This window comes from Octopus bimaculoides, chromosome 9, assembly GCF_046866305.1.
Source record: "Octopus bimaculoides isolate indiv1 chromosome 9, ASM4686630v1, whole genome shotgun sequence".
Classification (NCBI taxonomy): domain Eukaryota; kingdom Metazoa; phylum Mollusca; class Cephalopoda; order Octopoda; family Octopodidae; genus Octopus; species Octopus bimaculoides.
In genome coordinates, this window is record NC_142936.1 from 44,465,278 (window position 1) to 44,472,777 (window position 7,500).

General features: G+C 37.2%; 3 non-coding genes across 3 annotated transcripts; all 3 read left to right on the forward strand.

Moving 5' to 3' along the window:
• The first annotated feature begins 305 nt into the window (after positions 1-305).
• Trnak-uuu (transfer RNA lysine (anticodon UUU)) lies at positions 306-397 on the forward strand. Its single transcript is given in 2 exon segments — positions 306-342; positions 362-397. It is a non-coding gene; the product is annotated as a tRNA-Lys (tRNA).
• A 2,979-nt stretch (positions 398-3,376) lies between these two features.
• Trnak-uuu (transfer RNA lysine (anticodon UUU)) lies at positions 3,377-3,468 on the forward strand. Its single transcript is given in 2 exon segments — positions 3,377-3,413; positions 3,433-3,468. It is a non-coding gene; the product is annotated as a tRNA-Lys (tRNA).
• A 1,639-nt stretch (positions 3,469-5,107) lies between these two features.
• Trnak-uuu (transfer RNA lysine (anticodon UUU)) lies at positions 5,108-5,199 on the forward strand. The gene is given in 2 exon segments: positions 5,108-5,144; positions 5,164-5,199. It is a non-coding gene; the product is annotated as a tRNA-Lys (tRNA).
• The last annotated feature ends 2,301 nt before the right edge of the window (positions 5,200-7,500 follow it).

The window sequence follows — 7,500 nt, forward strand, 5'->3', positions numbered from 1 at the left end:
TCTTCCTCGACTCTTGTCTGTTTCCTGAAATATCTCTTCAAATTGAATATCTTTCAATTGCATTTCAGCAGGAATACGTTTAGGAGAATGAAGGTTATGTTATGTTGATAGTTGAAATGTATGAATCTGAAAGAAAAGTGGTAGATGCTAAAATCTTGAAAAGTGCTATTACCAAAGTCGAAGGAGCGGAAGTGCATGATCCGACTGGTGTAAAAATATTTATTTTCAAGAAAGTTATGAGGATAAGATCGTGTGAAGTGGGCAATATTGGTTCATTCTAAATGTAAGAATGTGTTAGTTGCACCGCCCGCATAGCTCAGTCGGTAGAGCATCAGACTTTTAATCGCTAAGTTAGCAAGTGATCTGAGGGTCGTGGGTTCAAGTCCCCCTGCGGGCGAATATTTTCATTTTTACTCAATTGAAATGTTTTGCATGTCTGAAGATTTATACTGGTTTAATGTCCACACGTGTCTTTCGTTAACTTCAAAATAACTTTTCCTTTGAAAACATGAAGTAACCCATTGCATAGTGTGGAGAAATTGTAGCAATATTTTCTGTCTTTGAATTGGATGTTAAATTATTGTCCTATATTCATGGTTTTTATGCTTTTTATTACTTAAAATGTTTATTTATAACACTTTCCATTCTGATTTCATATCCAGTCGTGGTCAACTTTGTCTTTCCCTACCGCAGCTTCAATAAAACAAAGTACCAGTAAAGAACTGGGGTAATCCTCTCATCAAAATTATTTGCTTTGTATCTAAATCAGAAACAATTATCACAATGAGCAAGATTGTTGAATCATTGGAAGGTAGCTGGAAATCACTGGAATCAATGGTCTTAATGAACCAGTAACCTAGTAAATAAATAAATAAAATATACGTGGGTCATGTTCGTAAATCAGAAACCTGAAAACTTTGTGGTTTTTGTTTTCAGGGGAGTTTCTGCTAGGAATATTTTGGTGGATCGACAGCGATTTTGAATAGGTCATGTGATCTATGTTTGCATTGGAGGTACATGGATGTCTGGCTATGTCAGAGCGAGGGAGCTTGAGTTAGAGAGAGAAAACGGGTGAGGTGGAAGACAGATGGACAGAGCCAGACAGACAGAAATAGACAGAGACAGACAGAAAAAAACCAGAGAGAGAGAGAGAGAGATAGATAGACAGACAGAGTTAGCCTCGTGCAGTCAATTTACATCAGAGATTCTCAAACCTTTTGGGTCACTGCTCCTCTCATGGCCACATAACGCCCTGAGCACCCCACCCCTATGTTTATGTATAAATAAATACTTTATATTATACTACTTTATATATACTATGAAACATTTGATATTCTAAATATTATATACTTAGTGTTCAATACGATAATAATCTTAGAAATTCATAGGGTCCCCCAATCTACTGCCTTCCACTCAATGCCTCCTTTTTCTTACACACCAGCACCCACATGGACGATCTCGACGCCCACCGGGGAGTAGTAGCGCCCACTTTCAGAACCTGTAGTTTACGTAACTGAAACCACTGCTAACTGTTTTATTCGAGGTCTAAATAAACGAGGTCTAGTTTATCGAGCTTTGATGAAGTTAGCGTATTAAAAATAGAGATATGTTTTCAAGGATGTGGATTACCATTATGTTTACAGGTTTAGAAGAGGAGGAATTCCGGAATTTTGAATGAGTCTTCCTCGACTCGTGTCTATTTCCTCAAATATCTGTTCAAATTGAATATCTTTCAATTGCATTTTTGCAGGAATACGTTTAGGAGAATGAAGGTTATGTTATGTTGATAGTTGAAATGTATGAATCTGAAAGAAAAGTGGTAGATGCTAAAGTCGACGGCGCAGAAATGCATTAGCCGACCGGTGGATAAATATTCATTTTCAATAAAGTTATGGGGATAAGTTCGTGTGAAGTGAGCAATATTGGTTCATATAAAATCTAAGAACGTGTTAATACGTCCGTCCGCATAGCTCAGTCGGTAGAGCATCAGCCTTTTAATCGCTAAGTAAACAAATGATCTGAAGGTCGTTAGTTCAAGTCTCCCGAATGAATGTTTTCATTTTACTTGATTGAAATGTTTTGCATATCTGAATTGGATGTTAAATTATTGTCCTATATTGATGGTTTTTATGGCCTTTATTACTTAAAATGTTTATTAACAACACTTTACATTCTAATTTCATATCCAGTCGTGGTCAACTTTGTCTTTCACTACCCCAGCTTCAATAAAACAAAGTACCAGTCAAGAACTAGAAGAATGCTCTCATCAAAATTATTTGCTTTTAACTGAATCAGAAACAATTATCGCAAGGAGCAAGCTAAGAGAATCCTTGGAAAGTCGGAAAACATACTTTGCCATATTTGCTCCGACACTTTAATTTCTGAGTTCAAATACCGCCGAGTTCAACTTTGAATTTCAGTTTTTGAGGCCTTAAAAATAAAGTAGGTGGAAGTCACTGGAGCCAATGGTCTTAATCAATCAGTAACCAAGTAAATAAATAAGTAAAGTATACTTTGGTCATGTTACTAAATGAGAAACCTGAAAACTTTGCATTTTTTTGCTTTAAGTCGAGTATCTCCTAGGAAAATTTTGGTGGATCAAGGCGAGGGAGGTGGAAGACAGACATACAGAGACAGGTGAGGTGGAAGACAGACAGACAGAGACAGACAGACAGAGACAGTCAGACAGAAATAGACAGAGACAGACAGAGATAGAGAGAGAGAGAGAGAGGGAGAGAGAGAGAGAGAGAGAGACAGAGACAGAGTTAGCCCACATGCAGTCAGTTTACATCAGAGATTCTCAAACTTTTTGGGTCCTTTTTTTACACACCAGAACCCACATGGACCCTCTCGACGCCCACCGGGAAGTAGCAGCGTCCACTTTCAGAACCTATAATTTACGTAACTGAAACCACTGCTAACTGTTTTATTCGAGGTCTAAATAAACGAGGTCTAGTTTATCGAGCTTTGATGAAGTTAGCGTGTTAAAAATAGAGATATGTTTTCAAGGATGTGGATTACCATTATGTTTACAGCACGCGAAGAGGAGGAATTCCGGAATTTTGAATGACTCTTCCTCGACTCTTGTCTGTTTCCTGAAATATCTCTTCAAATTGAATATCTTTCAATTGCATTTCAGCAGGAATACGTTTAGGAGAATGAAGGTTATGTTATGTTGATAGTTGAAATGTATGAATCTGAAAGAAAAGTGGTAGATGCTAAAATCTTGAAAAGTGCTATTAGCAAAGTCGAAGGAGCGGAAGTGCATGATCCGACTGGTGTAAAAATATTTATTTTCAAGAAAGTTATGAGGATAAGATCGTGTGAAGTGGGCAATATTGGTTCATTCTAAATGTAAGAATGTGTTAGTTGCACCGCCCGCATAGCTCAGTCGGTAGAGCATCAGACTTTTAATCGCTAAGTTAGCAAGTGATCTGAGGGTCGTGGGTTCAAGTCCCCCTGCGGGCGAATGTTTTCATTTTTACTCAATTGAAATGTTTTGCATGTCTGAAGATTTATACTGGTTTAATGTCCACACGTGTCTTTCGTTAACTTCAAAATAACTTTTCCTTTGAAAACATGAAGTAACCCATTGCATAGTGTGGAGAAATTGTAGCAATATTTTCTGTCTTTGAATTGGATGTTAAATTATTGTCCTATATTCATGGTTTTTATGCTTTTTATTACTTAAAATGTTTATTTATAACACTTTCCATTCTGATTTCATATCCAGTCGTGGTCAACTTTGTCTTTCCCTAACGCAGCTTCAATAAAACAAAGTACCAGTAAAGAACTGGGGTAATCCTCTCATCAAAATTATTTGCTTTGTATCTAAATCAGAAACAATTATCACAATGAGCAAGATTGTTGAATCATTGGAAGGTAGCTGGAAATCACTGGAATCAATGGTCTTAATGAACCAGTAACCTAGTAAATAAATAAATAAAATATACGTGGGTCATGTTCGTAAATCAGAAACCTGAAAACTTTGTGGTTTTTGTTTTCAGGGGAGTTTCTGCTAGGAATATTTTGGTGGATCGACAGCGATTTTGAATAGGTCATGTGATCTATGTTTGCATTGGAGGTACATGGATGTCTGGCTATGTCAGAGCGAGGGAGCTTGAGTTAGAGAGAGAAAACGGGTGAGGTGGAAGACAGATGGACAGAGCCAGACAGACAGAAATAGACAGAGACAGACAGAAAAAAAACAGAGAGAGAGAGAGAGAGAGAGAGAGACAAAGAGAGAGAGAGAGAGAGAGAGAGAGAGAGAAAGAGAGAGAGATATAGACAGACAGAGTTAGCCTCGTGCAGTCAGTTTACATCAGAGATTCTCAAACTTTTTGGGTCATTGCTCCACTCATGGCCACATAACGCCCTGAGCACCCCACCCCTATGTTTATGTATAAATAAATACTTTATATTATACTAATTGATATATACTATGAAACATTTGATATTTTAAATATTATATACTTAGTGTTCAATACGATAATAATCTTAGAAATTCATAGGGTCCCCCAATCTACTGCCTTCCACTCAATGCCTCCTTTTTCTTACACACCAGCACCCACATGGACGATCTCGACGCCCACCGGGGAGTAGTAGCGCCCACTTTCAGAACCTGTAGTTTACGTAACTGAAACCACTGTTAACTGTTTTATTCGAGCTCTAAATAAACGAGGTCTAGTTTATCGAGCTTTGATGAAGTTAGCGTATTAAAAATAGAGATATGTTTTCAAGGATGTGGATTACCATTATGTTTACAGGTTTAGAAGAGGAGGAATTCCGGAATTTTGAATGAGTCTTCCTCGACTCGTGTCTGTTTTCTCAAATATCTGTTCAAATTGAATATCTTTCAATTGCATTTTTGCAGGAATACGTTTAGGAGAATGAAGGTTATGTTATGTTGATAGTTGAAATGTATGAATCTGAAAGAAAAGTGGTAGATGCTAAAATCTTGAAAAGTGCTATTACCAAAGTCGAAGGAGCGGAAGTGCATGATCCGACTGGTGTAAAAATATTTATTTTCAAGAAAGTTATGAGGATAAGATCGTGTGAAGTGGGCAATATTGGTTCATTCTAAATGTAAGAATGTGTTAGTTGCACCGCCCGCATAGCTCAGTCGGTAGAGCATCAGACTTTTAATCGCTAAGTTAGCAAGTGATCTGAGGGTCGTGGGTTCAAGTCCCCCTGCGGGCGAATGTTTTCATTTTTACTCAATTGAAATGTTTTGCATGTCTGAAGATTTATACTGGTTTAATGTCCACACGTGTCTTTCGTTAACTTCAAAATAACTTTTCCTTTGAAAACATGAAGTAACCCATTGCATAGTGTGGAGAAATTGTATCAATATTTTCTGTCTTTGAATTGGATGTTAAATTATTGTCCTATATTCATGGTTTTTATGATTTTTATTACTTAAAATGTTTATTTATAACACTTTCCATTCTGATTTCATATCCAGTCGTGGTCAACTTTGTCTTTCCCTACCGCAGCTTCAATAAAACAAAGTACCAGTAAAGAACTGGGGTAATCCTCTCATCAAAATTATTTGCTTTGTATCTAAATCAGAAACAATTATCACAATGAGCAAGATTGTTGAATCATTGGAAGGTAGCTGGAAATCACTGGAATCAATGGTCTTAATGAACCAGTAACCTAGTAAATAAATAAATAAAATATACGTGGGTCATGTTCGTAAATCAGAAACCTGAAAACTTTGTGGTTTTTGTTTTCAGGGGAGTTTCTGCTAGGAATATTTTGGTGGATCGACAGCGATTTTGAATAGGTCATGTGATCTATGTTTGCATTGGAGGTACATGGATGTCTGGCTATGTCAGAGCGAGGGAGCTTGAGTTAGAGAGAGAAAACGGGTGAGGTGGAAGACAGATGGACAGAGCCAGACAGACAGAAATAGACAGAGACAGACAGAAAAAAACCAGAGAGAGAGAGAGAGAGATAGATAGACAGACAGAGTTAGCCTCGTGCAGTCAATTTACATCAGAGATTCTCAAACCTTTTGGGTCACTGCTCCTCTCATGGCCACATAACGCCCTGAGCACCCCACCCCTATGTTTATGTATAAATAAATACTTTATATTATACTACTTTATATATACTATGAAACATTTGATATTCTAAATATTATATACTTAGTGTTCAATACGATAATAATCTTAGAAATTCATAGGGTCCCCCAATCTACTGCCTTCCACTCAATGCCTCCTTTTTCTTACACACCAGCACCCACATGGACGATCTCGACGCCCACCGGGGAGTAGTAGCGCCCACTTTCAGAACCTGTAGTTTACGTAACTGAAACCACTGCTAACTGTTTTATTCGAGGTCTAAATAAACGAGGTCTAGTTTATCGAGCTTTGATGAAGTTAGCGTATTAAAAATAGAGATATGTTTTCAAGGATGTGGATTACCATTATGTTTACAGGTTTAGAAGAGGAGGAATTCCGGAATTTTGAATGAGTCTTCCTCGACTCGTGTCTATTTCCTCAAATATCTGTTCAAATTGAATATCTTTCAATTGCATTTTTGCAGGAATACGTTTAGGAGAATGAAGGTTATGTTATGTTGATAGTTGAAATGTATGAATCTGAAAGAAAAGTGGTAGATGCTAAAGTCGACGGCGCAGAAATGCATTAGCCGACCGGTGGATAAATATTCATTTTCAATAAAGTTATGGGGATAAGTTCGTGTGAAGTGAGCAATATTGGTTCATATAAAATCTAAGAACGTGTTAATACGTCCGTCCGCATAGCTCAGTCGGTAGAGCATCAGCCTTTTAATCGCTAAGTAAACAAATGATCTGAAGGTCGTTAGTTCAAGTCTCCCGAATGAATGTTTTCATTTTACTTGATTGAAATGTTTTGCATATCTGAATTGGATGTTAAATTATTGTCCTATATTGATGGTTTTTATGGCCTTTATTACTTAAAATGTTTATTAACAACACTTTACATTCTAATTTCATATCCAGTCGTGGTCAACTTTGTCTTTCACTACCCCAGCTTCAATAAAACAAAGTACCAGTCAAGAACTAGAAGAATGCTCTCATCAAAATTATTTGCTTTTAACTGAATCAGAAACAATTATCGCAAGGAGCAAGCTAAGAGAATCCTTGGAAAGTCGGAAAACATACTTTGCCATATTTGCTCCGACACTTTAATTTCTGAGTTCAAATACCGCCGAGTTCAACTTTGAATTTCAGTTTTTGAGGCCTTAAAAATAAAGTAGGTGGAAGTCACTGGAGCCAATGGTCTTAATCAATCAGTAACCAAGTAAATAAATAAGTAAAGTATACTTTGGTCATGTTACTAAATGAGAAACCTGAAAACTTTGCATTTTTTTGCTTTAAGTCGAGTATCTCCTAGGAAAATTTTGGTGGATCAAGGCGAGGGAGGTGGAAGACAGACATACAGAGACAGGTGAGGTGGAAGACAGACAGACAGAGACAGACAGACAGAGACAGTCAGACAGAAATAGACA